This window comes from Pimephales promelas, chromosome 15, assembly GCF_988280905.1.
Source record: "Pimephales promelas chromosome 15, fPimPro1.hap1.1, whole genome shotgun sequence".
NCBI lineage: Eukaryota > Metazoa > Chordata > Actinopteri > Cypriniformes > Leuciscidae > Pimephales > Pimephales promelas.
The window spans coordinates 9,591,158-9,617,791 of NC_142783.1; the positions used below are offsets into that span (position 1 = coordinate 9,591,158).

The window sequence follows — 26,634 nt, forward strand, 5'->3', positions numbered from 1 at the left end:
GTGCTTATTGGACTGTTTGAGGGAGGTTAAACAGTGGATGTCTGCCAACTTCCTTCAGTTAAATGAATCTAAGACGGAAGTTATAATCTTTGGTTCATCTAAGCTTACAGAAGTGGTCGCCAGTAAGTTGGGACCTTTATCTGCTAATATACATCCACACGTTCGCAATCTGGGTGTTATTTTTGACTCAACTTTGACTTTTGATAAACAGATAAACGGTGTGGTCAGAAGTTGCTTTTATCAGTTAAAGAACATTGCAAAGGTAAAGCCATTTTTAACACCTAGAGACATGGAATCTGTGATGCATGCTTTCATTTCATCAAGGTTAGATTACTGTAATGCACTATACCTTGGTGTCTCACAGTCTTTACTGTCACGTCTTCAACTGGTCCAAAATGCTGCTGCAAGAATGCTAACTGGAACCAGGAAACGAGAGCATATCTCACCAGTATTGTCTTCTCTTCATTGGCTCCCAGTTAAACAGCGTATTGAGTTTAAGGTGCTGTTGTTTGCTTATAAGGGATTGCATGGACTTGGTCCTCCATATATCTCTGATCTCCTTTCAACTCACCATAATGCTGTTAGAAATCTTAGGTCATCCAGTAGTCTACAGTTGACTGTTTCGAGAACTCGTTTAAAATCAAAAGGAGACCGTGCCTTTTCAGTGGCCGCCCCACAGCTCTGGAACAATTTGCCATTATACATAAAGTCTGCACCTACTTGCACTGATTTTAAATCATTGCTTAAAACTCATTTATTTATTGCTGCTTATACGGTCACAAGTGACTGTAGTGATACTGCATTGTGTTGTGTTTGTGTATTGTTTATTTGTTTTTATGTCTTTTTGATATTGTTTATACAATGTACAGCACTTTGGCCAACAGCTGTTGTTTTTAAATGTGCTTTATAAATAAACAAATAAAAGACTGACTGACTGACAAAAAACATGGTAATAAACAATAAATTATAATAATAATAATAAAAAAGTGTATTGAATGTGTCTATGGACAGAGAAAACATAATAGACCATTTATAATAATAATAATTTCTCATAAAACCATAAAATGTGGTTATTTTTATAAGTATTAATTATATTTAATTTAAATTCATATTCAAATAATAATAATGTTCCTTATCAGAAACATATGCAGCTTTAACAATATCCAAATGATATATTACCACTATAGTTTATCTATTTGGGAGAAAGAATAGAGAAACGTCTCAGGTTACGTATGTAACCCTGGTTCCCTGAGAGGGAACGAGAGCTGCGTTGTCAAACACGATGGGAACGCTCTGCGTAATTGCGTCGTGAAGCGTCTGTACAATCAGTCCAATGAGAGAGTAGGACGTCAGGTGACGTCATTGACCAGGACCAACTGACCAACTATAAAGTACCCTTGATATCAGACCGCGACAGCTTCTGTTAAAGGCCTGAAGCAAGTCAATCAGGGCATGCAGGAAGTATGGCAGGCGAACGCAGCTCTCGTTCCCTCTCAGGGAACCAGGGTTACATACATAACCTGAGACGTTCCCTTTCAAGGGAACGAGAGCTGCATTGTCAAATGCGATGGGAACCCCATACCCACTATGCCATGCTGAGAAATGCCCGTTCTGTGTGAAGTCCAATGCGCACACTAAGAAGCAAGCAACCTAGCCCCGGGAGTGGAAAGGTCTAGGTCATAAAACCTGACAAATGTATGTAGTGAGGATCACCCTGCCGCATTACAAACGTCATGAAGGGAAACACCCGAAATCAAAGCCTTAGAGGCAGCCATACTCCTAGTAGATTGGGCGCGGACCTCCATAGGTGAGGGACGTCCGACCGCATTATAAGCAATAAAGATAGCCTCAAGCTATCCACTTGCTCATACTAGTCTCGATGCCGGGCAACCTTTCTTAGTCGAACCAAAGCAGATTAATAATTGCTCTGACTTACGCCACAGGGTTGTGAACGTAGGCATCCAATGCCCGAACTGGACATAACAGATTGAGACTTTTCTGATCTGGGGTATTCAGAAGGACAGAAGGCCTGCAGAACAATAGGACCCATCACATTAGTAGGGACCTTAGGAATATAACCCGGCCTAGGGTACAGAAATGCTTTAACCATACCAGGTGCGAATTCCAAACATGTAGGAGCAACCGAAAGAGCTTGCAGATCTCCAGTTCTCTTAATAGAAGAAATAGCGAGAAGAATTTTTCTGAAACCTCTTCGATAGGCTCGAAGGGATCCAAAGCCAGACCCTCGAGTACAATGGCCAGGTCCCAAGCCGGTGCTCTGGAGTGCAAGGCTGGCCTCAGCCTCAATGTTCCACGGAGAAAACAAGTTATTAGGGGATCTAAAGACAGATAGAGACGCAACATACAACTTCAAGTTGGAGGGAGTTAGTCCAGCAGAGAAACGGTCTTGCAAGAAATCGAGAACTGTCCCAACCGGGCAGTCAACAGGATTAAAAGCACGTTCTCTGCACCATGTAGAGATCAATTTCCATTTGAAATAATAAAGTTTTCTTGTGGAGGGAGCTCTGGATTGAAGAATGGTCTCCACGACCTCAGTCGAGAGACCAGCATTTATAAACTGGGCCCCCTCAGAGACCAAGCCCATAGTTTCCACAACTTGGGGCGAGGGTGAAATATTGTGCCCCCCGTCTGTAAAAGCAGGTCCCTCCTGACCGGAATCTCCATCGGAGAGCCGTCCAAGTGGGACACTAGGTCCGCAAACCATATTCTGGCTACTAACAGAAGATGAGCCCCTTCCTGGCGAACTCTTTCTAGAACTCCCAGGAGCATTGATATAGGGGAAAATGCATACAGGTGTAGCCTAGGCCACACCTGCACCATCGCATCCAGTCAGAGAGGAGCTGGCTGCATGAGTCCAAAGTTCTCCCATAAGAGCTCGACCACCTCGACAGAATATCGACCCTGGAATATATATTGCCCTCAGTGACAACAATTTCCCCTGGGTCCATAGGAGAAAACCCCTTGGTCCTGAGCAACCAATGCAGGGGTCTCATGTACAGAAGGCCAAAAGTGATTACGATGGACGCAGCTGCCATGAGCCCCAACAGTCTCTGAAACTGTTTCACAGTGAGTGACTGGCCTAGTTTCATACCTAGGCCGATGGATAGGATATTGGTAAGCTATGCCCCCGAAAGCAAACCTCAGGAACCTCCTGTGATGAGGATGGATGGATATGTGAAAATAAGTGTCCTTCAAGTCTATTGTGGCAAACCAGTCCTCGGACTGAAACTGTGACACGATCTGTTTGAGTGTAAGCATTCTGAACTTGAGCTTTTGAACTGCTGTTTAGCTGACACAGATCTAGAATAGGACGTAACCCACCATCTTTCTTGGGAACGATGAAGTATCGGCTGTAAAACCCTGACTCTCTGCTGGTTGGAGGAACCCTTTCATAGCCCCTTTTTGCAAAAGCATTTAATGTTCCATAACCCGAGCCTGCTCGGGGACCACCACGGTGGGAAGGACCCCTAGAAATCTGGGTGAACGAGAACCGTTTTATTTCTTTTAACTGAATTCTGTAACCCTTTTCTATCACATGCAGGACCCATTGAGGAATATCCGGCCGTAGTTCCCACGCCATGAATTCCACTAAGGGGACCAGTCTCTCAAGACTGGCCTCGGGATTTTGTTGAACGGACATTTCGGCGCCCTGAAACGGCTAACCGACCGGGAACAACCGAACTGACCATTCTATGGCCCTCCTCGTAGGACCGTATGAGGACACTGACACCTCGGCGCCCTGAAACGGCGAACTGACAGGGAACAACCGATGTGGCAGCGCTGCAATGCTCCTCATAGCATCGCCCCCCAGAGGGCTTTCCTAGAGATGGCAGTCCTCAGATCTTGTCTACCCTCAGAATTTTGTTGAACGGACATTTCGGTGCCAAGAAATGGCGAACGGCCTCAGCGTCAGGGCTTCTCCTTTGTCCAAGCTCTTTTTAGAGATAAAACAGTCCTCAGATCTTACATATCTCTAACTGGCTAGACTGTTCTGTTTTGCACCTTGTGCTGCAAGGAGCTTAATAGGCCGAGACTGCTCCCAGCAGTGAGGAAGAAACCTCTGGAACACTGCTGAATTTCATAATTTTCTTGAAAGCGGAGCGTACAGAAGAACAGACATATTTATATATTTTTATCAGAACAAACATAGTTCTGTGGCCACCATCAGGAAACAACCGAACTGGCAGCACTGCGACCCTCCTCAGAGAGTCGCTCCTCACACTCGTCCATGTTTATATACCTTACCCACCAGCTTAAAAATTGATTCATTATTTATGATAGCTAGTGGGTAACGTCGGGGTTAATAACTATGACACCGACTCGGGAGAGAGAAAGCTCACAAGCGTCTCTTTAACCCAAGACACTGACATATTATAATCCTTAATACCCAAACATAACTATAATTAGACATCTGGGGAAAAATTATTTATTTATTTATTCTTTATAAACCCAGACGAGGGGGCTGAGATACAAAGTTTTCTTGTTTTAAAAAAATTTAATCTAAAACTCTTCTTCATTTCCAATCTCATAATGTTCAAATAGCCAGTAAAATTTTAACTGGCAAAGCACAAATAAAACCTCCTTTTAAAAGCTCCTCTTGAAACAAAACACTAACGATACCAATTCCTCCAAACTGGAAATCGCAGTCACACTAGATCTGGCATGTGAAAGCTGAAATAGGGCTGAGCTCGACCCAACCCCACTGTCAGATCCACTTGCGAACCCCGAAATGCGAGTCGTCTCCGTGCCTCGGCAACTGAGAGACCCGCGCGAGGAACGCAAACCGAACCGTCCTCCTCGGAGAACGCATGGCGGGAGCGGAGCGTCCTCGCGGACAGCTTCTCACAATGCCCACAGTCAGCTCCATAGCTGCCAACTCTCACGCATTGGCCGTGAGACACCCGCATTTGATTGGTTTCACACGCTCACACGCTACACCCCCGATTTCTCACGCTGAAGTGTCAATCCTCCCGTTTTTCCGGGTTTCTCACATATTTTAGCTCTTTTACTGTCTTCCCATGTTAGTATTTCCCGTAAAATATCTCGTATTTGTACACTCTGATTGTGTGAGACGTACAAGCTCGGACAGATTCGGCTCGAAGTCGATCGTCCTCGGATGCGGTTCCGCGCGCTGTAACACAAGCTTTGCACACAGCTAAGTGAGGTCTTGCCGGTCTTGCGCACCCAACGCGTCATTTTTACCGCGCTCGTGCAGACGCGTCGAGTATAAACAAGGCTTTACTCCATGTCAGCGCGCGCAGAGACCTCAAGGTGCAGAGACCTCTCCCAATCATCTCCAGCAGAAACAGCCTCCCCGTTTCCCTCGTAAGCTGATCTTAGTATTTAAACATTCTCTATGGTATTTTTTTTAATGACACAGTGCTCTTTCTCACACATATGTGGGCTAGTTCTAAATTCTTTAGACTTTTTGATTAGTGCTTTATTTTTAAAGTTTGTGAGTAAGAATCGTGAGGAAAAAAACACCTTATTTTGGGGATGGTTCCCGGGAAATCTCCCTTTGATGTTGACAGCTATGGGTTGGTCAACTGCTTGAAAGATGAGTTTATCTATTGATCTATCTGTTGGGCCACTCGTGATCCACTAGTTATACCGCAAATTAGTTACAAATCTCCCGTGATCTATAGCGAATGAACAACCCCCCCCCCCCCCCCCCCCGTCAACAGATCTCACGCCAAGCAAAACTCAAAAGTTGGCAGGTATGCAGCTCCCTCAAGAACTGACTGCTGACATGCTCCACTTTCAAACAGCAACAGATTGCTGATGTGTGTCCCCACCCATGAAGTAACGAGGGCAGGGAAAAACACACCGTCTATAATCTTGCTTGCCAAAATAAGGATAGTGTTTTTATATATATGTATAGCTTTGACAAACAACAATAAATAGACAAGGACAGAGACCCAGATCGCTTGCTGAAGCTGTCGAAAGTACAATGGTATTACTGTTTCCCTTTCAAGGGAACTTCGAGCTGCGTTGTCAAACGCGATCTCAAGGGTGCTTTATAGTTTCCTGGTCAATGACGTCACCTGACGTCCTACTCTCTCATTGGACTGATTGTACAGACGCTTCACGAAGCAATCACGCAGAGTGTTCCCATCGCGTTTGACAACGCAGCTCGAAGTTCCCTTGAAAGGGAAACAGTAATACCATTGTACTTTCTACTTTTTAGTATGCATAGAACTATTTTATTCTGTTGTAACTATTGTCTATTGTAATTAAGAAAAAAATTAAATTTTTATATATTTATTATATTATCTGGTGGACTTTGAGAGTTCAAAATTAAGAACAGAGAAAACAGTCAGTGAATTGACTTGTAGCTGAACTTCAAACCTCTTTTTATCTGTAATAATATCACAGACTCCATTACATTTATACTGGTGTTTTAGGAAGCCAAACAATTATACCAAACAAAGACTGCAGGATGGGCTCTGCCAAGGGAAAGACATGTGAGACAGGGAAGCCGTAGCATGGAAGAATACATGTGGGATCACCCGTAGGGAATCAAAGTCTAGCACATGGGCTGACCTTCTGGGCATACATACGAGTGCTACACCTAGCGTCGGACACCTCCACCTAATCTGTCTGCCGAGGGTGCTGGAGGAAGCCCATGCAGGGTTCGCCAGATAGGGAACTCACCTGTGGAGCAGATAAGCGCTCGTATCCTGTCCTAGGAGGTGAGTGTGCAGCAAGCGAGACACTGAGCAGTTCGCCCTACATACTAGCTACTTGTAGTCAGTACATGGGAGGACACAGGCTCTACACAGAGATTGTACAAACTTCAAACATGTTGGGTGTCGCCCATGCCGCAGCTCTACAATTCAAAAGGGTGATGCTCCGAGTGGAATGAAGTGTCACCGCAAGGGGTGAGATGACCCCCATCCCAGTGGGCCAAACTCTGCTTGGAGACAGCCTTTCTCCTTTGCTGGCCTCCAGAACAGACAAAGAGTTGGTCTGAGTTCCTGAAGCTCTGCGTGCAGTCCACGTACAAGGACAAGATGCAAACGGAACAGAGCAAAGCGAGGGTTGGGATTGGCTTGTCCAGGGGCAGCACTTGCTGTTTCACCACCTGATCCCTGGAGGGGGTGGTGGAAACCATGGGCACCAATCCAGTCTCATAATTACGCGAGAGTTGGCCGGCCCAGAAAATGCTGTCAGTAAGGTCAGATCAATAATAATGTTAAAAAATAAGTGAACCCAACTAAGCATGCCAGAGGCGAGGGTGGCAAGGAACCAAAACTCCATCAGTGACAGAATAGAGAAAAAAAAAAAAAAAAAACATTGGGAGAACCCAGACTCAGTCAGGTGGCCAGTTCTCATCTGGCCAATAAACAAACATGGTTCATTAAGATTCAAGCTGAAATCTGTGAGAACACCAATAAACGAACAGGCTCCACTTCAAAGCAATCACGCCTCGTAGAGGAAGCTCTAGCTGAAGTGATTGTGTTCACCACTCACGGGGGTAGATCACTTAAGTTCTCTGCATCCAATCCAAAGACCACACGTAGAGGTTCCAGAGGTCTGGACATGGGTGCCATAAGGTGAGAAGTCCTTCCTCAGAGGAATGTGCCAGTGAGGGGTTGTCGCCAGGAGCATCAGTTCTGGGAACCAGGTCGGGCCAGTACAGTAAAACGAACAAGACCTCCTCCTCGAACTCCCTGACCTTGCACAGTGTCTGTGTGACCTGGCTCACGGGGGAAACAGATAGTTTGCATAGGCCCCGAGGACAGCTGTGTGCCAGTGCATCTGTGCTGAGGGTCCCCTCAGTCAGGGAGTAGAACAACTGGCACTGGGGCGTGTCTGGAGAGGCAAACGGGTCTACTTGTGTGGTTCTGAACTTAGCATCTCCAAATCAGCTGGACAGTCTGGGGGTTGAGTCTCCATTCTCTCTGGAGCGTGGGCTGTCATGAGAGCTCGTTTGCTGCATGATTGAGCTCAATTGTGATGTGAATTGTGTGAAATGACCTCCGATTCTTCTGACTCCGCAGGAGGAGATGGTGTGGGAGTTGTGATATGTGACGGGAGCGTAGGTCTCCACAAAATCAACAAGTACAAGCAGATCTATCTAAAAATGGAAAAGACAGATTGGTGTCCTTATTTAAATTTCCGAAAAATGACCATATTAAGAAGAGATGGATTCATTTTGTGAAGAGCCACCTTAATGGAGAGCTGAGGATCCACCAACCTCTCGCCTCTGTAGTGATCATTTTACACTTTCGTCAGAGACCACTTGGATTCACTGATCATGCACTGTTACTGGTGAATCCCATCCTCTCGTCCCGAAAGCAGTATCACCTAATATCACCGTTGGCAGCTTTCCCGCGAGTGGGATTTTAATAGCTTATTTTATTTACTTGGCAGATTTATTTTATCATTCAAATTTGGCTGGGTGGCTACTGACACATTTTTCTGTGGTGTGACAAACTCAGAACACTTAATTTTGACTTTAGATGGATATATTTTATAGTATATTTATAGATATAGTCCGAACTTTTTATATTCCTAATATTCAACCACCTAGTTATATTACATTTGATGGAAAAACAAAGGATGTGAAGATATTAATTATGATAGTGGGAAGCAATGCCCCCTGGGGGTTTACCCCACTCACTAGGTTTGAAAAAAAAAATGTCATACATGTAGGCTACTCCGTAACTACAGGCCTTACTATCCTCATATCATATATAACTGTGATGTTCTGCAAAACAACAAGCTTTAAAACCATGTTTTTCTTACTGCTGAAAATTAGATCACTTAATGTGAAATCTGTTTTCTCTCAGGGACTACATCGCCAGTGTAAGCTTCATAGTGAATACTTCTACATCCCTCTAGTCAACAGCCCATAGCAACAACAAAAACGTATCTTGACTTTATCTATAGCTTATTTTGGGAAAAACATAGGGCGGTGTTTTCCCCCCTCTCTACCCTACATATATATACCCTATCTACCCTATCCATCCTATATATATATATATATATATATAAATCAGGAAACATATTCAGTTTTTAAAATATACAAATTATGTAGGCTGTAGTGTTTTCCTTTAGGTTTTCCAGATGCACAGCTTCGATACTATGGGATTTTATTTGCCAGAAGCGATTTGTTCAACTTCTTCATTCTTAAAAGTCTAAGAATAGTGGCAATCATGTGGTAGTTTTAACCCTTTAATGCCGTTAATAAATCATAATTACAATATACGTACATCTCAGTAGGGATGCAACTCTTGATTATAATAATTCAATGTGATTTGAAGGTGAAATAACCTTCATTTGAACCACTGCGAACCTTGAGGTCTGTTTCTATTGTTGTTCTCATGTCTCCGGCTTCAAAGGAAAAATAATGTGCCTGAAACATCCTGCGAGCAGATTGGACGAAGGTTGGAATGATTGATTCCCAGTCGGACTTAGAAGGGATTTTATTAAGTGGCAAAAAAAAAAAAGAACAAGCCTCCGAGAGCAATGGGGTTTATGTCCGCCTGAGAGAACTTGAGCCAAACCTCAACAGCCCTTACATTAAATCTGTCTCAAATCACAGAGCCGCTCAAGCACAGATCCACACGTCTGCACTCCACAGCTGATTTTTTTTATTTATTTATTTATTATTATTATTTTTTTTTTTTTTGGCTATAGGAAGCTTATTTAGTGTGAGAAATCTTTGAAAAAAAAAAAATAAAGGCTATACAGACATGCCATTTCGCAAAGTCTCAAGACAGACTTATAAATGTGTGAATGTTATTCATGAGATCAAGTGTCTGTATCTGTGTGTCTCAAGCGCTACAAGAGCTCTGAACCAATGTCATATTTCTTCAGCATTTGTTTAAAGTATGCTTATTATTTTTTAATACAGTACATTGATATTTTGCTAAATCATTGACTTTGATACTTGTTTACGTGTCTAAATGACAGCACCAGCTCTTTACTGATTAATGTTGCTCATTTTCTTTTGGCAGGTTTATGCAGCCATGGCAGTAGCTTCATGACAGACTTGGAAATTAACCAGAGAAGAATTTGAGACTGACACTTGCACTTCAGTCACAAAAAATTGACTTGGACTCAAAATTAGAGTGAACAACACAGTCTGTATAGGTCTACAAGCAAGGAGAATTTGGGAAAAAAAGAAACCTAATTGCCTATTTGTTTTTAGATTATGTCACTTTAATGCCAATTTACTGGATCATTAATAAACTATTAATTTAAAAATGCATGACATGATAAATGAATAAATAACTTTTTGTAAAGTAAAGGTGTACTGGTGCTTTGCTAGAAGCATGAATTAATGAACCAGGAAATTACTTATTTTCAGAATATATCTACAGTAATTGATTGTCCTATTTACAGAATAGGCTACATGATACAGAAAACCTTTTCCAGCAAGTTGAAATATAGGCCTACATGTTTTATGTAGCCTGTATGTTTTAATACAAAAAAACTTTACTAAAGTTACTTGGCTAATAAATAAGCCTATATGATTGATTAACCTTTACCAGAAGGATAACCGATTGACGCATTGAACTCACTGTAAGCTTATGAAGAATATTGGAACTTCTACAAATATTAGACTTACTTATATACTTACTTAGATAGCTTACTTACTTAAACTATCTTCTTTATAAATAACATACACTTTCAAACATCAACAGAAACAAAACAAATCGTCTCTATTTAAAAAAAAAATAAAAAAAAATTAAGTTTTATTAAGCCACAATTATAAAACAGCAAATATTTTCTGCCTCCTACCCGAGCAGCTTTAAAGAAACCTGGAGGATTCGCGCAATGTGTTTCTCCAGAATAAAAGTATAATCCTGTTTGATTTAAACCGCGTAAGTACACCTGGATTTCTGCTTCAAGAGCCCAAAGCATGACTTTAATCTGTATTCTCAACAGCCTCGGCATAAACCCATCAGCACGGCCCAAAGAATCTCATCAAGGCTATGCACTTGCAGCTCACCACACGTGGAAACACAAATACACACACAGTCAGAAGGCAATGCATTCGAATGCAGTCTGAATGAGATGCGCCACCCTGTGGAGGTTTAGAGTACAGCGGTCATGTCTTGATTCATGTTGATTTCTCATATTTAGGAGAGATTTTAAGTCTGAAGGGATGATAAAGTGTTAAAATATTCTTAGTTTTTGCCAGGGTGTTCTGGCTGGTTGCTAGGTGTTTCCAACAGTTTTAATTTTCCATCTCTGTTTAAGTCAACAAGAAATCAAAATTGAAAGATCTTACTTTTTTATTTAAGATTGCAGTATTTACTATTAATGATTTATCCATGCACGTCATCATTTTTTTTATATATCAATGTGCTCTTGTAATCTTTAATCAAAATAATGTCTTGGGTTACGACTGTAACCCCTGTTCCCTGAGAAGGGAATGAGACACTGGCCCTCATTTATACGCTCCTCTCACAACCTGATTTATGAAGCTGTGCGTACCTTTGAAATCCAGGTGTACGCAATGCATGGCCTTGATAAATCCCATGGCCGAAAACGATCGTCATTAGAATAACACGCCCCTAAATATGCAAGTCTCCGCTCCCCCCACGCCCTCATTTTACGCCATGGACACACGGAAGACGGCAAAGAAGAGAAACTTTTTCAACGTGGAGACGAAATGACCTATCACAATGTATTATTTTACAGCAAGTCTTTTGAAATGAGCATTCAATTTCGAATCACGTCACACATGTATAATAGTAATGATGATGATGTGATGTGAAGTACCATTCATTCACATTAATAATTGCATGAAAATTTGTAATATTCTTATTATTATTAGGCCTATATGATTTGTATTAATGACACTTATTGTTATTTAGAAGAAGGATGTCGTTATTATTATTTGTATTATTATTATTATTTAAAAGAAGAAGAATGTAGCTATTTTTTTATTATTTTGTCAGTCTGAATTATTTTTTTGGTCAGTGAAAGCCTTTCATTACCGAACCGTGTCCGTGCGCACATGCCGGGATAATCCTGAAACGGCAGGGTAAAGTCCAGGCTCGCAACTGAAGGAATACATATGCTTACAAATCAAATGCTTTTTTTAAAATCACACAAATTAAACATTGAATTCCACGTTGCACAAAAATAAACACCAAAGTTTATAATTACTATGTTGTTGTTTTGTTTTTTTGTTTTTTGTTTTTTTAACAGTGGGGCATAATCATATCTTTTCAGTGCGTTAAGTGGTGTTAGGAATTTTTCTCCGGATTTCCTCACTAACTCAAAACGTGCGTACACCACCTCCTGAGATGGTGTAGGATTTGAGCGTGCCGTACGCCAACGTCCATATTGATAAATCTCAAAGTCACCGTGGTTTTGGGTGTACGCAAGGTGTACGCTGGAAATTGGGTGTACGCACTTTTGATAAATGTGGGCCACTGCGTCTATGACAGCACTTTGGGGAACGCCCATGGCGTAACGCATCTGAAGTATGAATTAAACTAATCCGTGGGTGGTGACTGCACAGTGGATAAGACACATGCCTTTGGTGTGAGAGACCCGGGTTCGAATTCACTGCGATACACCAATGTGTCCCTGAGCAGGACACTTAACCCCTAGTTGCTCCAGAGGCGTGCGACATACATAGCAATTGTAAGTCACTTTGGACAAAATCGTCAGCTAAATGAATAAATGTATATGCATTCCAATCCTGATTGTTGCTGTGTCATGACATAATATGTGACTCCATACACAGAAGCTACAAAGAGATGCCGGCACACAACAGATTTAGCTTCTGAAGCAAGTTGCTCCCAGGAAGGGACGCAGTGTCTCGTTCCCTTCTCAGGGAACAGGAGGTTACAGTCATAACCTGCGTTAATGATGTCACTTTGGGGAATGAGTAACCCTATGCCACAACGGGCCCTGCCTGTTCCAGTGTGAAGCCGCGCACAGGCACACTTAGAACGAGAGCACTAGTGTGCCTGGTGTAGAAGAAATGTCCAGGCTATAGAATCTGCTAAAAGTACAAGGGGCAGGCCCATCCTGCTGCATCGCACACTTCTTGGATCGGGGCACTTGGATGTGAAGGCAAGCACACCTGATATCTGAAAACATCTCAAGGACCCCAAAAACACCTTAGACCCCAGAGGGTTAAGAGGGTTAAGCTGCTAGAGCAGCTTCTATGCATTTGGTAAATGTGTGAGGGGCGAGAGCAAGGCCGAACAATACATAGAACCCAATATTGGAACACTTCGCCCCCAAAAGTGAACCTCAGGAACTTCCTGTGAGATTGAAGGATTGATATGTGGAAGTATACACCCTTAGATCTATAGTGACAAACCAATTCTCAGATTTGATCTGACTCACGATGATGGAATAGTAAGCATCTTAAATCTGAATCTCCTCAGAGACCAATTCAAGTGCCTTAGATTTAAAATTGGCGCAACCCCCCATCATTCTTGGGAACTACGAAGTAGAGCCTGTAGAACCCAGACTCCCTGTCCGGCGGAGGTACACGCTCTCTGGCCTCCTTTACCAGCAGGGAGTTTACTTCCTGTTCCAAAACCCGACCCTGCACTGGGTCAACTGCAGTCTACACCACCCCGCTGAATTTCAGTTTGGCGGAATCAAACTGCAGCCTGTAACCCTTCTCTATTGTTAGGAGTGTATTGTTATTTTAGGAGAAATACTTGGCCGGGCTTTCAAATACTCTACTAAGGGAACCAGCCTCTCAAGACTGATTTCGGTGGATTTTTCAGAGATTCATTCTTGATCCCCTGAAACAGCTCTCTTGCAGGGTTTGGTCGAAACGATTCCCGATGTGCGGACACGAACCTTGCCTGGCCGCAAGCCTGAAGTTTTGTTCTTGACACCCTGAAGCAGAGGACTGCCAAGGAATAATCGAAAACAGTTTCCGATGTGCGGACGCAAACACTGCCTAACCGCAAGTCTTTGAGCCAGACACTGCTGCTTGCATTCGCTGAAAACTGATGTGTCCCAATTGCGTACTTGACGCTGCAATCATTGATTTTCTGGGAGCTCAACAGAGAGGGGACAGCCCTGCTATTTTCATCTCGTTTCCGATACCCTGAAGACTGGCAGGGAAAAAACAAACGATTTTCGATGTGTGGATGGAACACTGTCTGGCCACAACTCCGTGGGGCAGACAGAGCAGCGTACGTTCACGGCTTATTATTTTAATTCCTCAGAATTAAATGCAGCCATAAACACTGGATAAGTGAAACATAGAATAGTAGGCTGAATTAAAATATTTAACTTCTTAAAGTCAGATAATATTCCACAATTTCCATTTCTTAGAATTAAATACAGCCACAATCACCAAACATATTTATACAGTCTCGCCTCTGCAAACGCTAGATTCGAGCTGTCACAATATATATGGCATTCATCCCTCGAGAAGAAAGTCAACAGGTGTGAGGCTGAAACATCCGACAGCACACGGTGTAAGCTCAAACAAATCGACGCAGTTTGAGTTCCATCGAAAGTAAACTTCCCTACTCTGTCAGGGACTTATTTTCTCTGATGACGTGTTTAGTGGCGCAAGGGTGGGACAAACTGACACTCATATGAGATCACCAGTAGCAAACCTCAACCATCCAATCAATTTCTGAAGAAGCCATTTCACTCAGGTACAGTACATCCCAATAGAGAAGAACAGTCTATCACAACTGTGTCATGCCAACTTTAAGTCAGGGATCTTAATCTTGATAAAGTGTTGCTAAAATATTTTGAGTTGTTGCTAAGCCCTGACTGGTTATTTGGTCATTGATTGGCAGTTCAGGGTGTTCTCGTTGCTAGGTGTTTCCTACAGATTGAATTGTTCAACACTGTAAAGGCCAGTTAACACCAAGGACTTAAAATCAGTTTCAGAACTATTTTTTTTCCAGCTGATACATGATCAAAACATTGACAGCCAATCAGAATCCACACTTCTTTAAAGGGCACCTATTATGCCCCTTTTTACAAGATGTAATATTGGCCACGGGTGTCCCTAGAATGTATTTGTGAAGTCTCAGCTCAAAATACCCCATAGTTAATTTATTATAACCATTTGAAAATGTCATTTTGGGGCCTGATTAAAAATAAGCTGTTTTGGGTGTATACCACCTTAAATGCAAATGAGCTGCATATCCCCGCCCTGCCTTTGGATGAGGGCGTAACTTGATACCTATGGCAGTCGGTAAGCAGAAGGGGAGAGACGCGCTGTTTTGTCTGTCACGTGTACGTTTGAATCGGAATATATAAATTAGGGATGCACCGATCCACATTTTTTCACTTCCGATCCGATTCCGATACCTGACTTTGGATATCGGCCGATACCGATACTTTTCCGATACCAGACCTGTGTTTGCTTTAACATTATTTATCATTATTGTTGATTTTATATGATGCTGAAAAAAACACCTCTCTACAAGCAAGGATGATACGTACGTATGTAGCCTATGTCAATATATATATATATATATATATATATATATATAATAGATATATTAAACAATAGATAGACAATTAAACAAAGATATACGCATTATACAGGCCTACACAGTGCTTTAATTTCAGGAAGGTCTACTAACATTATTCAGGTATATCGTCTAAAAAGAATTATAATAAAGTAATCAAAAGTAAAATAGCACTGCAAAGTTTATCATAGATATATTTATGCTTATTAAAGCTGAAGTTATTCATTCAAGTGCTGTAAATGTGATTTTCTCTTTGCCTTTGGTTGTTTTATTCTCAGTAATGTCGCAATCGTCACATTTATACTGCTGCCCCTTTAAGAACTAGTGCGGATTTCATAGTCTACTGATGCACCATATTTTCTCCCAACTATTTCCATAAACCGTTTATGTCTAAAATGAACGTAGTTAAGTGATAATCTCCAAGCCGGTCGTTTTGACATTTTTGTGCAGGCTACATTTGATCGTTTAGACGCGCATATGAAGCCCAAAGTATAATTTGCTTGTCTGTTTCGGAGCGCGCGCCGCCCTCTTGCGCAAATTTTGTGCTTTTAATAGCTCTTTTTATTATTAAAAGCGTCCCGCAATTTAGCAACAGCAGAGACTGCATTTTACAACAATCACAGATCGTGCTGATTCTGTCTTAAAGTTTGAGTTTTAGGGAGAAATGACAGTGCACCGCCGCGATGGGAAGGAAGTTGGCTACACAGAATGCGGCTATTGTTTAATTTTTTTTTCTTTAATCTTTGGAAATCAGACTAATATCACAGATCTAAAGTGTAACCAGGCTATGTTTTCTCTGTCGTCACTCATTAAGCAGGGCTGTCGTGTTGTGCATGCTGTGGCACCGCGTGAGAGATCTCTCTCTCTTTCTCTTCTGGACTGCGAATTGCAAACATGCATCACAGACAAATAGTTTAATTTATACGGCTTTGCAAATATTGCATTTTGCTGTCTTGCTCTGCTGCGGTGTTTCCAGTGTGAAGTATTTCCACCATAGGATTTCCACACAGCGAACATATTGGTAGCTCAATGCTATCCTGCTAGCTGGCTGCAAACTGCGGAATGGATTTCTTGAGCGGGCGTCTGTGTGTCTCATTGAGCCCTATTTTTTACAGTCTATGATTGAGCTGCACCTCCGTTCAGGATATCCATTCCACAGTTTGCAGCCAGCTAGCAGACTAGCAGCCCCGGGGAATCCCTTTTGGAGTCATTTCAGCAGCCAACGTTAAAGCGCAGACATGGATCATAAATATCGGATTTCTCCGCAGGTTGGATCGGAAAAATCCGATACGTGAATTACGCTGGTATCGGTCCCGATACCGATACTGGATCGGATCGGCCCCATCCCTAATATAAATCATACGAAGAGACTCAGAATAAACACAGATCAGAATGGACCAGTACGTCTTGGTATGGTTATTTGATACATTTATGTACTTATAGCGTTGTAATCACGTCTTTTTGCAAGTATGGATGTGCAACACACACAGACACACAAACCCTGGCGCAATTTTTTTAAACTACACACACAGTCTGTGATAAAGTTTGCTACGTACAAGCGAAATTGCATTTATCCGAGGGATAACACAGTCTCATCCCAAATCGTCATATAACTGACGTTTTGGGACGTATTTTGACCATACGTCAATATCCGCCTTTTTAGGGCCCCCTTAAACGTCGGTAGATGGCGATCCCGGGCCGTCATACAACTGACGCTTTACCTTTAACGTCAGTTAGGTGACGGGTTAGGTTTAGGGTTAAGTTTAGGTATGGGGTAGAGTTAGGATCCCATAACCTCGTCTACCGACGTTTAAGGGGGCCCTAAAAAGGCGAATATTGACGTATGGTCAAAAGACGTCCCAAAACGTCAGTTATATGACGTCTTGGGATGAGACCGGGTTGCGAGGGACCTGTGGCGTCATGTTTACTTGTCATACAGGTGCTTCTGTGGCAAATGTGAAAAGGTGGCTAACTTAAAGAACAACAACATATGCAGTTTGTAATACAATATCTTTAAATATATATTTATAAACGTGTGGTTACACACTACAAACAATGTTTAAATTATATACACAGACATCCTTCGACGACAACAACTTTAGACGCATTTGTTGTTGAATTGGCAGACTGAAATGACTATTTGCTCAAAAATCATACAATACACTTATTAGAGGTGACGTTGGATCGCAAACAGTAGACGACGATCCACACTTGAGGATTAACTTTTAAGCTACAACAACAGGATTTACCCACGAGTCCACGAAATAACACGAATGTTTCCAAGAGACATTGCCAGCTGTCTTGAAACAATGGAGGATGGTGTGTACAGATCACAGAGGGCGGGGTCTAGGCCACAACCACACTGTCAATCAAACCCCTTGCTCAATTCTACGTCACAAAGAGCTGAATCTTAGAACAGCTCGTTCTGAGACAGTGCATATGATTTATTGAGATTAAAAAAAAAAAAAAAAAAAAAGCACTGGGTGGATTTTTATCATTCTAGGGTGGTTTTGCTCACACACTGCCAACACACATTTATGTTCAAACACCATGTAAAAGTGAATTTTCCATCATAGGTGCCCTTTAAAGCACTCAAGCATTTAAATGGCATACAAACTGCAGTGCATGCTTATACAATAAACAAGTAAAACTTTACAATAAGGTTGGCTAGTTAACCTTTGTGGTAACACTTTACTGGAAGGGGTGTGCATAAGACTAACATGACACCTTTATAAACATGATATGACACTTCATGAATGCGGTTTTATGCATGTTTATGCCAACTGTCATTAAGTCTTATTCTGTCAATTGTGACATTTTTAATACAAATATGACATTGTTTTGAGATGTCTTTGTATGACACATTGACATCAACCAATACATCATAACCTCTCAGTGTCAGTGATTAATTATCAAACTTAAGAAACCACTTACTGTAGCTTTATGGGTTAACATTACATTAAACTGTCATGTGGTTGGATTTTACCATGGCTGTCTTGAGGCCATTAAAACTGTGTCATGAATATTTTTGTTGACCTCAACAACAGCGGTACAAATTAAATTTGTCATTAAATGTTGGCCTCATGACAGCCAATGTCAAATTCTAATCATCTAGGCCAGCACTCTTAAAGTTTATAAGTACATTGAGTAAAGCCTGCTCCTATCCTCATTTAACTTCATTAGTTAACATGACCTAATTATGAGCTGCACTTACAGTATACAGCATTTGTTGATCTTTGTTAATCTATATTAAAATCTTGTTAAAATTAGTTAATGCACTGTAAATATGAACTAACATGAACTAACAATGAACAGCTGTATTTTTATCAAATATAACATTAACAAAGATTAACTAATAGAGTAACAAATGGATTGCTCATGGCTGGTTCATGTTAGTACATTAACTAATGTTAATGAACCTTATTGTAAAGTGTTACCATTAAAGATAACGTTTTTGTATATTGTGGTTGATGCACATTTTTTTTTAAGTTATCATTCTTTGTGTGAATAAGCCTTTAGTCTGTGATATTAACTCTGTTCACCCACTGTGGGAACACCTTGGGTTTACTTAAGATGCAGTGCTGCCAACTTCATTATTGAATGACCCTCCCAAAACACTCAACTCAATATGAAATAAAGAAGTGCCATAAATTCCACACTGAAGTTTCTGAGCAGACACGCAGGTCTCATGGTGAGGCCCGGGTCTGGAGAATGATCTCAGTCTGTCATTAGACTGTAGCTGCTCTGTTTCCAGGGGAAATAAGCTGAGAGTGTGTACAGTAATGGCAGCACAGTTGTCAGGACTGGACCATAGGTGTGTACAGGTTTAGCTATATAGTATGAGATTTTTTTAGAATTTGTATTTTTCCCATTTGTATAATGGGAAACATTAAATATAAAAATTAAAATAAAAATAGTTGCAAGATGAATCACACTATGATGCATTACAAATTGTGAAGTAAAATAAAAAACAATGATAAAAGTTGAAATTTTTGAATTATATTCATTGATTATAAGTCTAAAAACAATATATTTTCAGTTTAATGCACAGTTTTCTGATACACACGATATTCTATCCTACACAAAACGAATGGGATCTTACTTATGAAACCAAAACGCACTTCAGCCTGTTTTCATTCTCAAACCCACTTGAGCACATTTCCACTGCAAAAAAAAGAGGATTCTGGGCAGGAAAAATTGGTTCAACTTTGGACTCAGGGCAGTGGACAGGAAATGGCGCAAATCAAAAGACACGTATCTGACCTCAGTAGGTATCAATCGCTACTCTGTGCCTTTTCTACTGATGTTCATGCTGCGAAATCTTCATATTTCCACAACAAGATCAACAGCGTCTCTAACATAAGTTCATTGTTCAAGACATTCAACAATCTCCTCTGTCCACTTCCACCACCACCCACCTCCTCGTAAACTGCTGATGATTTTGCTAACTTCTTCACTAAAAAAAATACAACTATCAACAGTCAGTTCTCAGCTTCACACACACAGGAACCCAGTCTAACCTCTCCCACAGCCAACAACCTTCTCTCCTCCTTCACTCCACTAACCGAGGAAGAACATCCCTCACACATCCCTTCTACAAGGATTCTCTCCTACACTTCTTCCAGCTCTCACACACATCATCAACTCATCCCTCCACACTGGCATTTTCCCTACAGCATTTAAGCAGGCTCGAGTAACTCCACTGCTTAAAAAAAAAACAATGCTGAACACATCACTTTTAGATAATTACTGACCTGTCTCTCTCCTACCATTCATTGTGAAAACACTTGAACAAGTTGCTTTTAAACAAGTACAGGGGTTGGACAAAAAAACTGAAACACCTGGTTTTACTACACAATAATTTGTTAGAATGGTGAGGGCCTCATTTTGCATCCAAATACAGCACCAATTGACAGATAGAAGTCCTCCACAGTGACCAGAGGGATTATGAGTCGTTCCTCTTCCAGAACAGTGTCCAGGTCACTATATGATGCTGGTGGACTCGCTCCTCCAAAACACCTCAATAATATTCAGATCTGGTGACTGTCAGACCATGGGAGATGTTCAACGTCACTTTCATCTTCATCAAACCCTTCTGTCACAAGTCTTGCTCTGTGTGTTGGTGCATGATCATGCTGATACACGGTTTGAGCATCAGGTGCTCATGATCCTCCAGAAGGGTTTGGTAGTCCTCGGCAGTGTCGTGTCCATCAAATACAATCAGGATTGTCATGATATCTGAGCTCAAACCATCACTGATCCACCCGTGCTTCACTCTGAAGATTGGCCGCCATGCATATAGATGTGAAACCTCCAACATAGGCCAGTGTTTCAGTTTCATTGTCCAACCCCTGTATCTTTCACTGCATGAAAAGACTCAAATCCGGCAATATCCGGGCATGGTAAACTCCTGTGCAATTTGATGTTTGCTGGATGTATGTGGGAAAAAGCGGATTAGAGTAACACGGAACAGTATATTTCCAGACAAACCCGGAAACCTCACCTAAGCGGGCATATACAGGAATCCGTGAAATTTCACGGACATATACAGCTGAAACACTGCTGGGTGTGAGAGGTGTGAAGAAGACCTTTCATATGTTAATGACTGACACTAAGGGTGCTGGCTGTTCTCAGAGGGAGGAGTGGCAGAGGTCATTATCTCTGGTCTACAGCAAACAAGTTTTTTGTACAGAAAAATAAATAAATTCTTAAGGCCCTGAAACAGAAAACCGACGTCAAAGAACTAGCAATGACTAAAGCCAACTCTAGGGTTGGCTTATGTCGCCTGTGGGGCCTTAAAACCACTGTATGAAAAAAGTATCCTAATCAAATATTCTTTTATAAAAACAGGACAAATAAATAAACACCATGAATTTACGTTCACAAAAACATCTGAATATTTAATGAAATAAAAAATACAGGGAAACATTTCAGAATATCTAAATTTTTATTGTGAAGTTTTACCAATTGCAGACAACAACATTTGTCGCCATTGGCTTTGCTTAGTTGGGGACATTTTTATTTAATATTCAACAATGTTATTGAACTGCCTGCATTGACACCATATGAGATCTGAACTGAGATGGACAATGACATCACGGTTTTGGCAGAGTTAATTCTTTGGGCATGCATGATGTGAAACGAGTGGTCGCAAAACCACCGGGCTTTCCCGTGTTATTGTCAGCAGCTGGTTATCCTTCCATGTTGAAGAGTCCAGCTGCATCATATTTATTCACAAAATTAAATAGATTCACTTGCAACGCCTCATACCGAGGTTTGTGGTTTGAGTGAATAAGTCCTTCCGCAAACAAACAAGCTGCAAGAAAAGGGGTGCGTTTTGAGGTTTGAAATTCACCACTCACAACCATAAACACAACAAATGTGGTGACGTAATGGAGGTGCAACCAATAACGTTAGTGTATTGCTTCAAGCGCGAGAAAAATACTTTAAAATTACAGCATTCCCGAAGCAAAGAGAACAGTTCGAGGTTTGGAAACAGTTTTCTTCTATTCACCTTATTTTGCACGACAACAAGGGTGACGCCATTGCGTTCGTTTTGTCATCTTACTCCCGTCTGAGAAAGACTTCAACTTCCGGCTCATGAGAGGGATGAGATTCTGCGCTAGTTGAAACGAACGGTAAAATATGGCAAGTATTAAATGTTCAGTTAGGTGCTGCCATAACAGTTGGATTAAGAGGAGAGAACAATTGGACCAACGGTGTAACGAACATAATGTGAGGCGGTCAGATTGTTGTTGTGGTGCACTTTACGATTTAGCTACACCCACCACAGACGAGGAGCACCTGAGGCAATGGCGGAAGGCACTACATTTGGAAGCATAGGCTTGAAAGTGCCCAACTGAGGCTAAACACGGAAACGATTCTGATGAGAACGCAAAAGTGGCGTTGCGTCATCTTTTTTTTTTATTCTGCGTTTAGAGCGTTTTGTGTGAGAAATCCGCGTGCAAATGGAGACTCAAAAGTGTGTGAAATTCAATGTAGTATGCACTTCAGGCGGCTAGGAGTGCATACTACAACAACACCAAGTCCACGCGCCTGCGTACAACTTTCATCGTCAAGCAAACTTTTGCGTTTTTACCGTTTACACGGGTAAGATTTAAGATTTCCACTCTGGAGGGTGGTTTCACTTTTTTTGCTTTTTTGAGCCTCAAAAACGCCATCGCCGTGTAAACGAAAGGCACATCCGATAAAATATTTTTACGTTTTCACCCGCGAGCGTTCTCGTGTAAACAGGACCTAAGGACGGGAATCCGATTGAGGAACACCCCAGAAATGGCTCGGCTACGATGTTCCGATAAAGAAGTCACGCCGGGTGTTGAATATTGTCAGATTCAGGTAAGCTAACTTGCCTAACTGTTATGTGCTTGTTTGCCTAACTTTAGATTCGTGAAGTCCGTTCTATGAATGCTTTTAAGATCAGTAACAAGCCGTAAACAAAATACAATGAATCTTGCATGATTACCATTGCCCACATATACATGTTATTTATTTAACTTTGTGATATTGACCTAAGAGTCTGAAAGAATGAATGAATGAATTATTCACGGTAGTACAAGATAGTATGGTAACTTACATTAGTCTTACAATAGCTCACATTACTGCTATTGCACATTACGAGATGTAAACAACACTGGTCCAGATGCACTTCCTGTTTCAGTTTGTAAAAGGCTTCTTAATTTCAAATGTAAAGAAAATATCTTGAATATGTTTGTTCAACTTTTTGATTCAGTTGTTCTGTTGGTTGTACTTTAACCCAACGTTTATACAGTGTTAAAACTGAAACAGGAAGTGCTTCTGGACCAGTGTTGTTTACATCTTGTGAAATGGTCTATACAGAGATTGCTGATGCTAGCAGGCCAGCTAGCTACATCTCTCATTCAGATATTGATATTGACTTATGGCGAGTTAGGAGATTGTGTATTGTTTCGTTTTTAATTAATGTATCTTTCTCACACACTGTTCTGTGTAACTATGGGTGCCATCATCAATGAATTCTCCATGATCTATTTTAAGTAGCTACTAATGTAAAAAATGTTTATGGTTATAATATTTCCATAGATGCATCAATGAGAGTCAGTAATGCAGTGGATAACTATGAGGATGATCACATCCACATGCCCCACAGCTGTGATGCAGAATCACAATGGGAGGATCAATCTGTCTTTGGCCACAACCTGATCTTCTCAGAGAGACTCTCCAGCGTCTTGATGCTCTTTAGCGAAAGTATGAGCAGCACAGACTAACGTTACATGAAGAATCTTACAACGCTTCGAAAAGAATAAAAAAGGCACATGACGTGAACATTGCGGTAAGTCCAATTATTGTTCTATAACGTGGCTGTAAGCCATAGTTCGGTTACAATTATTGTTTTGTCTCTTGCGGTTACTGTGATGGTCAGCTTATTCCAACTGAAAATTCAGTTTTGTGGTTCTTGAAGATTGTGAATCAATTTAATCGCTTTTTAATTTCAAACTTTACAGGAATCTGTAAGGCGCCTCCATAATTCAGAGAACAACCCACACAAATACGTTCCACAAACCAGGTAAGACTGTTTCTTATATACTATAGCCTAAATGTTAGTTTAATCTACTACTCTATGGATTTGGAATGCCAAAAGTGAATTTCAGTAATGATACCTGCAACTTTCCCCCCCAGAATAAATTCATCACATAACCTGGCTGTGACCACTTACCTCTTCGAAGAATTAAGGTCAACTTTTACAGACGTTGACCCTGAATGTGTAAAAGGTAATCTTAAAGATGTTGTAATCATTTTATTGTCCTCTGTTTTACTTATTTTTATTGCCATTACATTTATTTATGATATATTTAGCAGGTTGGAAGATGTATTTTGAGACTTTGCGGAGGAAGTATTCTTTGGCTCAGCCTGAAAAGGCTCAGAAAAGAAAAACTATGACGAGCATTGCAAAGAACCTTCAAAGAAAGCGACTGGTAAGTTAAGAAACTGGTTAAGCACTTTTTTTTCTCTTCAGAATGTAACTATCCTCCTCTCTGTGTTTTAGTGGTTGAGTTACTGTCATGTTTTTCAGTTGCTGGAGACCAGGTCCGGGGTTGTACAAACCAACACAGAAAAGGAACTTTGGAAGACCGCAACAATAGAACTGATGTCTGAAGAAGATGATGCTATTGTTGATGGAAGGCCAGTGTGAATGGTGAGGTCTCCACCAATCTGCTCTCTGCTAGGTACTATAAAAAAGACTAGAGGCTGACCCACACTATGCGTCACACCACCAGCGTATCATGGCAGTTTGAAAAATGTTAACTCGTATAAAAAAAAAAAAATATATATATATATATATATATATATATATAACCGTTCAAAAGTTTGGGGGTCGGTAAGATATTTTTTTTTTTTTTGGTTTGGGGGGGATAGCTCAAATTAACTCAATACTTTTATTCAGCAAGGATGCATTAAATGAATCAAACGTGACAGTAAAGACATTTATAATGTTACAAAACATCATATTTCAAATAAATGAAATATAACTTTCTATTGATCAAATAATCCTAAAAAGTCTACAACTGTTTTCAACTAATAATAATGAATATTTATTGAGCATCAAATCATCACATTAGAATGATTTCTGAAGGATCATGTGACACTGAAGACTGGAGTAATGATGCTAAAAATTCATCTTTGATCACAAGAATAATGTATTCCAATAGAAACGTTTATTTTAAATTGTCATAATATTTAACAATATTACTCTTACTTTTTTTGTATTTTTTATATATAAAAAAAAAGCAGCCTTGGCGAGCATATGAGACTTCTTACCGATCCCAAACTTATAAACGGCAGTGTACACCTTGAATATTTTATATACACTTTAATTTCTTATTTATTTTTCTCGTATTATTTCATATATTTGTTCCTTTTTTTGTTGTCCATGTTGCTTATCTCCATTTTGTTTACTTGTTTGCATTTTAATGTATGTTTATAATGCACTCTCTGTAATGTTCTATTTATTTATATTGTTTACTTGGAATATCTACGTATATTTTATATATATATATATATATATATATATATATATATATATGAAGAGTTCAGATGCAAAAGCCTCTAAATGCCATTTGAAATTTTCTCCTTTAATGATGATTTTTATCAAACTTGTATATTTAAGTTTAGTAATTTCACTTAAATAACAATTAATAGGCAATTATCATTGCCATTTAAGAGAAATTACTGAACTTAAATATACAAGTTTGATAAAAATCATCATTAAAGGAGAAAATTTCAAATGGAACTCTTCATATATTTTATATATATATATATATATATATATATATATATATATATATATATATATATGTAACTTTTTATATACACTGTGTACTTTATTCCTTTACATCTGTCCTTTAAAATGATTGGGTAAAAAAAAATTAACGAAAATAAAAAGTTAACAATTTATTTAATGTATGTTTATAATTTTCTTTGGAATGTCCATGATTTTTTTTTTCTTCCTTTGAGATGTTATTACTTCATACTTTTTTTTCTAGTTTTTGTTCCCAATTCCTCTGTAATGCTTGTTTATGATGCTATTTGGAATGTGTTGTATACCTTAATAAAAATTTCAGACTTTCCCATTGTTCTTTGTGTGTTTAAATATAAATATAAATATATATATATATATATATATATATATATATATATATCAAATTTATTTTAATGAATATATTAAAATTGGGGGAGGGAGGTTTGGTATATATTTGAGCAATATCTGCATAGCTGGTATATAACCAATCAAATCAGTATGCTACAAGGCCTAGGGTGGGCTATGTTTAAAAGTAACCAATAAAGTCCGTTTACTGGGTTTTCAATGTGTCCTGCCCTCCAATAGTGGTCTGGGTGTTGGGAGTGGCTTTAAAAGAACAACCAATCCAGTTTGGTTGGAAGGCAAAAAGGTGTGAATGTTTCCTGCAAAAAGGTGTGATTTTTTTCCTGCTAAAAACTTTAATGGGATTACTTGCCATGGCAACAAATGGCTCTAGCACGGAAGTATACGTCCACAACATACATCCGATTTGGTATCATTCCGGATGTATGCGGATATATACAAACCCATGGAATTTGACATATCCGGCCACTATACTCCTGGATTCTTCCGAATTTCAGCAGTGTATACAGGAGT

At 40.2% G+C, this 26,634-nt stretch overlaps 1 long non-coding RNA gene across 2 annotated transcripts; it reads left to right on the forward strand.

Annotated features, from left to right (window-relative positions):
* Positions 1-22,533: 22,533 nt before the first annotated feature.
* Positions 22,534-25,226, forward strand: LOC120485579 (uncharacterized). Of its 2 annotated transcripts, none has more exons than XR_016146647.1 (6): positions 22,534-22,817; positions 23,541-23,790; positions 23,963-24,024; positions 24,138-24,229; positions 24,318-24,433; positions 24,532-25,226. It is a non-coding gene; the product is annotated as an uncharacterized LOC120485579 (long non-coding RNA). The 2 variants fall into 2 exon arrangements; XR_016146646.1 differs by having other exon boundaries at positions 22,535-22,817; positions 24,315-24,433.
* Positions 25,227-26,634: the final 1,408 nt, after the last annotated feature.